The sequence below is a fragment of the Etheostoma spectabile genome, chromosome 4 (assembly GCF_008692095.1).
Source record: "Etheostoma spectabile isolate EspeVRDwgs_2016 chromosome 4, UIUC_Espe_1.0, whole genome shotgun sequence".
Taxonomy (NCBI): Eukaryota; Metazoa; Chordata; class Actinopteri; order Perciformes; family Percidae; genus Etheostoma; species Etheostoma spectabile.
In genome coordinates this window covers 3,826,388-3,835,692 of record NC_045736.1, presented here as the reverse complement: position 1 = coordinate 3,835,692, position 9,305 = coordinate 3,826,388, and the positions used below count along the sequence as shown (strand labels likewise).

Here is a 9,305-nt window from a genome sequence, read left to right as displayed (position 1 = left end):
CCTGTATTATGTTGATAGTTCAGGTTCCTGTCTTGTCTAGTTTTGTCCAGCTTTGCTTTGTGCTTGTCTGATTGTCTAGCCCCGCCCTAATGTGCTTCAGCTGACGTCTCACCTGTTCCCCATTACCGCGTTACCTCTCGTATTTAACCCATGTGTTTTCCTTTGTCTCTTTTCAGATCGTCCTGTCAGCTTTGCCAGTCCATGTGGTATGTTGTTTGTCTTTTTCTCCTGCCTTCCTGCCCGACTGTGCCTGCTGCTTGTTCCTGTTTTCCCCGTGAGTTTTTCCTCGTGACGTTTACCCTGCCTTGCCATCGCCTTCCCCCCGTTTTGGATTGTGGATTCTTGGATTTTGTTTTGTTCCCTGTGTTTGGTTGGACTGTTATCTGCAATAAACTCTGCTTAAGTTCCCTCCTACTGCTCTGCATTTGGGTCCTCCTTCCTGTCCCGTAACAAGAATAACTGTTAAACGCGTTTATTTCGGATCAGAGCAACAATTGATTTAACACACGAGACTCCAGGATTCATTTTTGAGCAGGCTAGCAGCAAAGAATAAATCTCCATGGTTACTTGGCTGGGTTTCATTCAACCTGGTTTCATCCAACCAAGTCAAAGCTAAATTCATCCAGGATTACTTGAATATCACGGCTTAATCCCTCATCCTGGTTTTGTGCAACAGGCCCCTGTTTTGTACGCCCACAATCAACCACTCCCTTTGACTCTGTTGTGGTACAGCCATTGACAATAAAACAATTTCATTACATTAAAATATAATTTGTAGAAGACAAGATTAAATGGAGATATTGTCTGACCAGACCTATTACCAAATGCATGTGTGCTAAATTGCTGGTTGCTCTCCACTGGGGTAGGGAGTTAAAACAAAGGCCCTCAGGATGTTGCTTCCTCATCAATTAGTGCCTCTAAATGCGGCATGCACTCCCCCTGACACAAACCCACACACACACAAAATCTTTGCCTCTTCAGCAGACACATCAGAGATGGCTGAGGCCGTTTGCTGCAAAATATTGTGTTTAATAATTCAGGACCTACTGCTCAGCACTGCACCGTGCCTCGCATTCTGGCTGAGCTCACCCTGCGGAAACCCCTACTGGGATCCTTCCTCTCTCTATTCCTCCCCCTCCTCTTCCTCCTCTTTAACCTCCCTTCTTTTCGGTCCTTTCCCGTTCTATCCCCTGTGGATGGCCATCTTGGTCCCTTCTGTCCCTGTGTTTTTTAAAAGAGAAATCATTCTTTTTTCTGCCCTTTGTTGCAGTTGTCTTCATCCTCCCGTCCATCTACTTACTAAATCGCCTTTCCATTTTGTCGTTAATCATCCTTCCTCTATTTGCTTTTTCCTCCCTATCTATTTCCACCCCTTTCATTTTACTCTTTTATCCGTCGTCTCCATTTCCGCCCCTCTCTGATCTCCTTTCCTACATTAACACCCCTGTATTCCTAACCCTCCCTAGCCATGGTTCCTCAATCCTGGGCTCCCTCTCCCCTCACAGTAGCGCAGCGGTATTGATTTGTAGCAGGGCAGAAGTGCAGTAGATAGGCACAGCGTGGGAGGCGCTATCTGCGTGTGGCTTGGCACTGGGGACTCACCAGAGTTTGTGCGGAGATTAAGCTAGGGCAAGCACGCGGCTGATTGAACTAATGCTTCCTAGACACCTGCAGGTTTTAAAGAGCTTCATTCTGGAAACGTTTTAGCTCAACAAACGTCCTGTGGCGTTTAAGGATTTTCCAAAAAAAGAAGTTGTCTATACTGCTCCAATATCGACATAGAAGTGTCAGTGTGTGAAGTTATTAAATACAAGACTTTTAACGTAATGCTTCATAATTGGGCAAAAATTATAGTTCAGCAAAACCCAATAGAGTCATAAATGACATTTCCACTGACTTCATTTTCTGTTAATATCCTCACAACAGGGAGAAGGATGCAGTTAGCTGAAGGATATTTTGTATCAACGAATGTGACAGTATTATGAAGGAATTCATTAGCAAAATAAGACAAAATATCCTCCCAAGGTCTCTGTCGCTGTGGTCGTGATCTGCTACATCACTACAATAGCCAGAGCTGTACTTCAGCAGAGCGCAAGTATTAGTTTCTCTCAGAATTTGAGGAGTGGATCGTGTGACCGGGTGATTTGTCTGAAAGATAATCATTCAGAAGTGACTGGTTTATTGTAGCCAGTTTCAGTTGTAGTTTACACACTAGGATCCAGGCCTTTAGTTCAATGGCAGAACAAGGAAAGACAGTGGCTTCATACATCAACTTTTAATTGTCCTACTTCCCCTGACTTTTACATTTGTTTTACTTAAAGGCAGATTTCCCAAAGAGGATAAATGTTCTATCTAAATAATCCCAAAATATAACACTAAAATACCCACAGCAGGGCTGTCTTAGCTGCACAAAATAGAAGTCTTCTGGTTACAATATGAAAAACATCTAAATGAATCCCTGTGGATCATACTCCAATTCTACTCCATGTGCAAATGCAATGTGCAGTTACGGCTTCAACAACATCATAGAAGAATTAGCTGGTTAAATTTTATTTGTATTGAAGCCATTAAATTGGAAAATATAACTTCAAGTTGCAGTAAAGAAAAGCTGACACGAAGATTCATTCTTTACACAAACACCTCTCAGATCTCCTGCAGCAGTCATCTTCAATGATGCAATTTCATTGAGGAAGATTTTCTAAGATGTTTTGTTTGAAAAGTTTTCTTAAATCATTGCTTTTTAATCCAAGACAAAAGGCTTTTCAAATAATTATAAAATGTTTTCTCTACCCATTCCAAATGAGGGTGTCAAGAAGCTTCAATCTCTCACTAAAAGGCACCTGTGAGAACCTCTGACAACACTGAGAAAACTGCACCTTACAGACTGGTTCTTTTCTCTTATTGCTTGTGTTTTTGATGTCAATTTGGCCATTCTTTGCTGCAGCTGGACCCGTTGAGGGCAGAAGTCCACTACAAAACAAAATAGGAGCAATTGTGGAAATGCCACCTAAATCTAATCAACTGAGTTACGTGACAGCTAGACGCATGAGAGAGGTGTAGGTTTAGAGGTGCTCAGGATCACTTAAACGTTTAAACATCTTCTCTTTAAAACTGAGCAGATTCTGCTGATGAGGACTAGCCTAGTACTTAATTTGTGTCACAGTAGCTTGGAAATCCAGACCCAAATCCGAAAGATTAAGGGTCTGGCACGAGTATTGAAAGTGGGCGGCGCCAAAACAACAATTTTAAAATTAATTTTGAGGGGGAAAAAAAGGCAGCGCATCAATGGCGGTGACAATGGTGTAATGATTCAGATGAACTCTCAAGACAAGAGGGTGCTCACCCAACTGGTCAATAGGAACGTGGCCCCGCCCACAAGACTGTTTTCACATCGAGAGAAAAATCCTGAGACAAGAGCAAAAAAAATTCAGAAAAGAATTGAAAAACCGAGAGCAAAGACTTAGGTTTTGAGAGCGAGAAGAACAACTTTTTGAGAGAAACACTTTTTTTTGAGAATTTTTTTCACACTGATATCAAAAAATATATATTTGAGAGTTTAAAAAAGTTTTAAGATATTTTTTTCTCAGAATATAATATTAAAAATTTCAAATTTATATTTAAACTTTTTTTAGTCTCAAATGTTATCAATTTTTACTATTGGTATGAAAACCTTTTCTCTCAAATATCTTTTTCTCTCATAAAATGCTTTTTTGCTATCTTTTTCTCTCAAACATTTTTTTTCTCTCAAATCATTTTTTTTCTCGCATGTAATAAGAAAAATAATCTAGCTCCATACTACTAGCTGAATCAGACTCAAAACAACTTGGTCTTTTTTTGTCCACACCAGATTCATATCTACTGTATAGCAGCACTTCAGCAGCACACTATCAGCAGTCTTCAGTTGATCTGTTATGCAGCAAGAGATGTTTCGGAACTGTTCACAGCCCAATGAAATAATCCCAGTAGTTAAAATATTGAAAACAAGGTTGACAAGGGTTGCAGTCAGGTGCATACACGTTGAGTAAAGTGAAAGCCGTTACTTGTTTAGACGAATGAATTGATTGAAATTGATGCCATTCTAGACTCATGTGATGCAGCCGAAATATGTCTGGTGTAGACATTGTGTGCTCTCTTGTACTACTTATTTCTGGTTTTAATTGCATCAGGCATTATGATCTTGATCAGGTGAAAATCCTTCTCATTGACTGCAGCTGAAATCTGTTTCACCTTTTTATCCCCTCTTTCCTTTTAAAAGCCCTTAAAAAAGTGTGAAAACCTATACAACCATGTTTACACTGTCAGCACTTCACTTCCCCATTTAATTATAACTAGTAAGTGTACAGTGTAGCACACAGTAACGTGTTATGACTGCTTCCTCTGGGTCCAACAGAGCCCCGGCTGGCAGGAGCATTACAAAAAATCTCCCCACTGTTTACGGTTTACCTAACTAATTTATGTGCTTTGATCAAGACTTCCGGCACTCACTGGCTGTAAACACAGTGAGTAATAATTAGCAGAAATCATGCAGATTCATCATCCCAAAGTAGCAGACAGCTGCTGCGGATACCTCTGACAAGTACAAAGTGTTTAAGCAGTGTCACTGAGGTGTGGGTGGAACTACTGCTGCCTAACTGATTGGCTACTGAAACACAGACTACAGCTACAAAGTCTTCACTACATCAGGTCCATGCAGGTCTGTGGAGGACAGACAGACAGACAGACAGACAGAGACACACACACACGGTATAGTGACATATTATTTAGCTTATGACAGAATGGATTTAGTTAAGTCTGACTGTTTCAGCCCTGCTTTGAGGAGTTCTGCGAGACACCCGAATCACTACACTACCTTTCTCATTCTTTTTATCTTTAATATTCTCATATATGCACTTGAACTACAGTAATTCAGCAGCATCATTTTACCTGTCAATTTCCCACGACACCTCAGCCTGAGAGCATTTTTTCTTATGTTCTAGAGAAACTGCATATGCGTTTCCTTGTTAAAATGAAAAGGCTGAACAGCTCCCAAAGGCAAATGGCCAGTCCAGATAGAAATAGAGCAAAAATGTTTAGGGAAATGTTATGCAGCCAGATTGTTTATCTAAAACTCTTAGCTTGTAAGATGATGCTTGCTGCCTGCAGTCTCTCAGTCCAGCTAACTAAATTCAATTAAAAGAGACTTTTAATTCATCAGAAATTCTCATAGAGGGTTTGGTTTATATTCAATGCATTGTTTGGCAGGTTATATGGAGCACACACTCTTGCAACGTTTACAATTTCTACTTCAGGTTATATTTATTTCTTATATTGCTGTCATTTGTGATATAATGGGGAGAATAAACAAGCATTCAAACTTATCTTAAGAAAATCACCTTGACAGTTTTTCCTCTGAAATACTCCAACACAAAGCCTGTAATTTCAACCAACTTATCCCAAAGGAAATTTGGATAGCAGACAGGCATTAAATACACAGGCAGTTACCTTGTGTCCAGTTAGTTACACAAAACAATTCAAATGTAAATTATACAGTTTAAATACCCTATCTGCACCTTTGTTGCCATGTAAGTGTATTCAGTATGTAGGTATCTTTCTCTATCTCTGAAGTGCTGATTCAGATATAACTCGAGTGAGAATTTCTTTTCACCATATACAAATATAATAAGGGAAAGTGAGGCGTGTTTTTACACATGTGATTTTTTACTTGTGCATCCTCTTATGTATGAATGTGACATTCTGTGCATATGTGTGAAGTATATAAAGATGAAGGAGTGAGGCAGACGGTGTTTTTGTTTGTGAAAGCTTCAGTAACTAAATGAACACGTCACATTTTCCCCACAGTTTAATAATGAGCTCTGTGGAGAAGCTCTGTGTTCTGCATAATCAAACTGAGTCACGCAGACAGAGAGAGGTGCACGAGACACATACATAATTGGACACACATTAGTACACGTGCATAGACATAAATTAGGCTGCTATTACTGGGAAGTACAAGGGTTATTTCAGCTGTCAATCACCAATTACCGCAATGTTATGTTACACTGCTGCTTTCACTGAGTTGAAATAAATATTATGGTCAGCCGGACGTCCCTCTTTTCAGGCCAGATGTCCGTCACCTTCCGCTTTTTTTGTGTTGGAATCTTGAACTCCGGTGGATTTATGAGGACTTTGGCTAACAGACCTCAGATCTCTACAGGGTAAATCCAGACAGCTAGCTAGACTATCTGTCCAACCTGAGTTTCCTGTGGCACTTCTTAAACAACGTACACATGTTCTACCGAAAGTAGTTCCTTCGTGAGATTATTTTGCAGCGTCATTGAGTCTGGAACTTAACGCCACCCAAGATGATTGTGATTGGATTAAAGAAATCCCAATAAACCAGAGCTCGTTTTTCGCCCATCGCGGAATGCTGTGTGGACCAGCCAGACCCTCCTCCGCAGCGCTGTGGAGGAAGGTCTGGCAACACGAACCTACTGATGGGAAAATGATTAGTGGCTCAACACGTCCTCCATACATTCGACCAAATAGGTTGTTTGTTCCCACCCTAGCGTTTCAAAATCAGTACCCTTAAATACGAAACACCCTATAGGAGCATTTCATAATCAGTACCCTTAAATACGAGACACCCTATTGGAGCGTTTCATAATCAGTACCCTTAAATACGAGACACCCTATTGGAGCGTTTCATAATCAGTACCCCTAAATACGAGACACGGGAGCGTTTTCTGTTCTCATACCTAAGTCGCTGTTTAAAACACAGTTAACATTGTGAAATGGTTGAAGTTTGGTTGGGTTTAAACACAAAAGTAAGTTATGTTGACACAACATAACTGCTTAGTAAAGTAAAAAAAAACAAAACAGATTGTGGTTAGTGTGTTAGTGTAAAGTGCCCATATGATGCTCATTTTCAAGTTCATAATTGGATTTAGAGGTTGTACTAGAATAGGTTAACAAAGGTTAACTTTTTCAAAAACACATTTGTTGTACTGCACATTACTGCAGCTCCTCTTTTCACGCTGTGTGTTGAGCACTCTGTTTTAGCTCCAGAGTGAGGCATCTTTGTTGGGAGTCGCACATGCTCAGTACCAAGGAAAGCACTGCTAGCTAATCAGAGGCAGAGTATGAGGGCGTGCCACGCTAGCAGCTTGGTGAGCATTATAACGTGTGTTACAAAGTGACGCACGTTTGTCACGGAAGTAAAAACTGGACTACAATAGAGCTGTTTGGAGGCCACAGCAATTATTTGGGTTGATACTGACATTTAAAAATGAGCAAGAAAGCCAGTCCTGTAAATATTCATTCACACTGACCTGTATTAAAGGAGAACCATTCAATAGTTTATCTTGTGTCATTCTATCCTCAGTGTTGAAATGAGTGTCTTACTCAGTCTGTTTCCTCGTTTCTGTCTCGTTCTGACGTGTCACATAATAAACCTAAAAATCCATCGGCAACTGCTAATTGGAGACTTCTGAGTCACAGTGAGTCGTGTATCACAAGTATCTACCTTTGTTGTCACCTAATTGAATCCTCCCTGACTTGGTACAACAAGCTTATCCCTGTTCCATGGTGGCAGCTTGTTATAGAGACCAGAAAACAGCTCAGCGGATCGCTCACAAGATTGCAATAGGAGTAAAAGGTTCTGAAGAAATACGTTTCTGGTTCATTTCTTTAGTGTTAGAAGGGTGCCAACAATGCTGTTAGGTAAAAACTACCGCTCTGATTATTATCAGAGAATTGCATTTCATCTAAATTCTATCTAATAAGATAAGATAGAATTCTACCTTATGAAATAAGATAGAATTATCTTATCTAATCATGGTGTATGATGTAAGTGATCATAATTGCTTATCTAACCATGGTGTATCCCCCTGCTCATAATAGGAGTTAAGAGTCCAACACATAATATCATAGAGAAAAATCCTACAGAGCAATTACCATTCCATTCATAGGGGAAAACCTTGTTTTCCATCTATAGCGTGATAGTATTCTACAGCTAGTTTAAGGCCAGTAATGGCTAGTAAATGACGAAGCATGCTCGTTAGACTTGTTACCAAAGCCAAGTCTCCTGATATTGAAACGTATTATGTCAGTAGAAACTATACGGGGGCAAACAGTGTTTCTAGGTGTCTCTCCAATCAGATGATTTGTGCTTGTATTTATGTATGTTTTTTTCTGGTAATACATTCTTTGAAAAGAGCCAGAACTGGAGGCACACTGTGAGTCCGGTCATAGCAGCGAGCCTCTTTTTTTTTTTGATCATATATCAGTAACAGTATACAGCTACAAGTGTATGCAATAAAAACAGGTCAAATCAAATACACCAGTGGAGATACAAAACAAATAATTAAAAGAAAACAACTCAATTTACATAAAGCATTTGAAAAGCACAAATCGAGTCATTGTGTGTGTGTGTTGTGTGTGTGTGTGTGGTGTGTGTGTGTGTGTGTGTGTGTGTGTGTGTGTGGGTGTGTGTGTGTGTGTGTGTGTGTGTGTGTGTGGGTGGTGTGTGCGTGCGTTCTAACAGCTTCTTATATATGTTTAATGTGAATGGACAGCTCTGTGAAGTTAGGCGTTTTATTTTGAAATTTGGTTGATTAAAAAGAATTCAGAGGTGAGATTTGTGTCATAGTTAATGAAACCAAAAAGTACATTTTCCCAACACAAGGAGAATTCAAGGTAAATAAGATCAGCTAAGTATCTAGACAGTTTACTCCAAAGTAAATTAGTGTGAGGGCATTACCAAAATAAATGCAAAAGAGATTCTCTTTGATTTCCACAGAATGTACAGTTTACAATAATAAATAATATTATATAATTTTGAGCTTCTGTAAATTGTGGTTGGTTTGGTAAATCCTACAAAGCATTTAAAAAAAAAAAAAATCTCTGTGACTTTATTGGTCGGACAAAGTTTCTGCAGCAGAAGCCAAACCTTGTCCTAACGTATATCTCTAACAGGCAACAGGCCTCCCGTTTAACTATCACCACGGTAACAAGCAAGGAAGGCGCTGATGGGCTTCTTAGTTGAAAACACTGTGATGTATAATTGCACTCCGTAGTGATTGGTGGCTGAGAAGATTCACTGAGGTGATACTGTAGTTAAATCAAAACACAAAAATAGAACATGACATTGAGCTACAGTAGATAGCAGGGGTGGGCAATTAATTTTTACCGGGGGCCGCATGAGCAACCCGAGCACTGCTGGAGGGCCACATCGACAATATTTAATTTAAATTTTGCTCAATATTATTTTTGATAGAAAGATAAATAATAATAAAAATAATAATTTAATTTAACCTAACTTAACTTTA

At 39.6% G+C, this 9,305-nt stretch overlaps 1 protein-coding gene and 1 long non-coding RNA gene across 2 annotated transcripts in view; both read right to left on the bottom strand.

Annotated features, from left to right (window-relative positions):
- LOC116687513 (uncharacterized) overlaps positions 1–6,052 on the bottom strand; it is a 10,327-nt gene extending 4,275 nt beyond the window's left edge. The window contains exons 1-2 of the long non-coding RNA XR_004331563.1: positions 6,038–6,052; positions 3,800–3,802 (exon numbers count right to left, since the gene is read on the bottom strand). This is a non-coding gene — a long non-coding RNA (uncharacterized LOC116687513). The remainder of the gene's footprint in view (positions 1–3,799; positions 3,803–6,037) is intronic.
- tmem163a (transmembrane protein 163a) overlaps positions 1–9,305 on the bottom strand; it is a 73,796-nt gene that overhangs the window by 31,700 nt on the left and 32,791 nt on the right.